General features: G+C 44.4%; 1 pseudogene; it reads left to right on the top strand.

The window, feature by feature from the left end:
• Positions 1–277: 277 nt before the first annotated feature.
• Positions 278–2485, top strand: part of LOC107125761 — a 39785-nt pseudogene continuing 37577 nt past the window's right edge.

Here is a 2485-nt window from a genome sequence, read left to right as displayed (position 1 = left end):
AAGAATGGTCTCACTAATTTGGGGGAAAATAGTGTGCCAGTCTTCGGTTTGTGCATAGAGAGGCTGAGGTCCCAAGAGGCCTAGGGTGGGTGTACCGGTGTGCATACGCCTACATTGTCTCAGATGACAAAAGAGGGATGTGTCTTGACTCTATCCTGTTTGTGTGTTTCTGGAGGGACAGTCAATCTGGCTTGGAATTCTTGAATATACGTGCACACTGAAGAAACCTAATCTTGTGGGCTTTGTCCCTGATAAACAGGACCTCCGATGACCAAACCTGACCTCGTATCCTGGCTGGAAGAAGAGGAAAAGGTGTTTCTTCTGGCAGCTGATGAAGAGGAGGGGTTGGCAGGTAGGGGCTGAAGATCTCTCTGTCTTGGGACCGTGTGTTGCCCGGGCATCCTTCCAAGGGCTGGTGGATTTCTGTGGCCACAGATTTAGCCTCACAGTTTTCCCTTGCCACCAGGGTTTCTTGGGTCAGATCAGAGCCCTGCATGGGTCATTTACAGCCCGCAGGCCATATGCTTGACACCCCTGCTTTAGAACTTTTTTAAAGCGAGGGCAGAGATTTAATGACACCAGTTCCAGCAATCGAACTGTTTATTATATAAAAGTGTAGCACACAGGCAATGCACACAAAAAAAGAACGCAGTTGAACACCATGAGACTAAAACATCTGAGCTTAGGAAAGTCAAGTATATAAAAACACGTCTCATCTCCCCACATGTAACTCACCTCTGTGACGTTTGAATTAGAGGATTTAAATGTCACAGAGGTAAGTTAAGTGTGGGGAGATTATATGGTTGCCAGTTTTATCATAGCTTGTCTCTCAAGAAGAAATACCAGATGTAAATGAACACTCTTCATTTATGGTAACTGATTGTTTTTAGAACAACCAGTGGTGCACCTAAAATTAGCTAAGGGAGCCAGTTTGGTGCGGTGGTTTAAGTGCGCGGACTCTGATCTGGGAGAACCGGGTTTGATTCCCCACTCCTCCACTTGCACCTGCTGGATGACCTTGGGCAAGCCATAGTTCTGGCACAGCTGCTCTTGAAAAAGAGCAGTTTCTGTCAGAGCTCTCTCAGCCCCGCCTGCCTCACAGGGTGTTTGTTGTTGGGAGGGAAGGGAAAAGAGTTCATAAACCGCTCTGAGACTCCTTTGGGTAGTGAAGGGCAGGGTATAAATCCAACCTCTTCTTCTTCTTCTTCTTCTTCTTTTTGCCCCCGAAGGGGATTTTTATTTCATTTTGTACATACTACAGGGAAAAAAAGGGAGGGGTATTAAACACTACAGATAGGGAGAAAGGAAAGAAAATCCAAGTTGTAGTGATCATACACAGTGCTTACAAGTTTGACCATATGCATTAACTATCAATCAATAACATTGAAGGTGAATATTAGATAACATGCCTTTAGAAGCAACATGGCCAGGGGTCATTTCCTGCAGGAGCGCACAAGAGCGGAGCTCCGGCAGTAAAGAGCCCAGGGGGCGGGCACATGTAACAAGCCCCACCCCCTGCTCACAGCAGCCCTCAATTGGGCCATGAGGAGTAAGAAGCAGCTAGCTAAGTTGCAGAGCCCCCCCCCCCCGGCCCCCTGGTCCAAAACAGTCCAGTGGCACCTTTAAGACCAAGTTTTATTCAGGTACAAGCTCTCCCTCCTCTGCGAGGACCGATCTGCACATTCCCCCAATAGCTAGCAATCCAAAACAGTCCAGTGGAGCTTGAGCGGTGGGTGTTGCCTTCTGATACTCTTCCGGTGATGTCAGGGGGTGTGGCAAATGCAAATGAGTTATGCTAATGAGTTATGCTAATGAGCTCCTGCACCTCTTTTTCTACGAAATGACCCCTGAACATGACCATTCTGACTGTTTGGAGTACATTACTAAAACAAAATTTATAATTCGCTTATGGAGACATCAAGCTACCTCCTCATCTTATAATGCTCAAAATAGTCATTTCTGTCCATCTGACTGTTTGGAAAATCCTGCAGTAGCTCCTCTGAATTAAGATCATACAGACATCAGAAACTATCCAAAATAAATTTACATAGAAGAAAAAATGGATTTGACTTAAACATGCCCCAGTCAGCATCTCATCTCGCTTAAAATTCGTAATGACTCCACCTAACAGTTTAAAAACGTCACAATGTCACTTAAAATAACTCTCCTCCCATCTGACTGATTACAAAGTTAATAGACCCAAATTAAGTCAACCTTACTAGTAGCCAATATAAAAAAATATCAACATCTCAAATCATTTATACTTCTGGCCTAAACCCAACAGCCCCTGTTATAGAGAATCACTAAAACATATTTAAATTTTGCTTTTTTTGGTCATTCTATGATCTCCTCCTCTCCCTTTCTGCTATAACAACCCCCCTCTTTAATCTGAATCTTCTTCAGCAGATGTCTTCACTTAGTAATCACTTAGCCTGCATCTGTTTAACTACTTCAGCCGTCAGTCCAGTTCATACATTCCATTCCT

This window comes from Gekko japonicus, unplaced genomic scaffold (assembly GCF_001447785.1).
Source record: "Gekko japonicus isolate JY-2015 unplaced genomic scaffold, Gekko_japonicus_V1.1 scaffold3020, whole genome shotgun sequence".
In the NCBI taxonomy this organism is placed as follows: Eukaryota; Metazoa; Chordata; class Lepidosauria; order Squamata; family Gekkonidae; genus Gekko; species Gekko japonicus.
The sequence above is the reverse complement of the archived record's forward strand: the minus strand, read 5'-3'. Positions and strand labels throughout refer to the sequence as shown.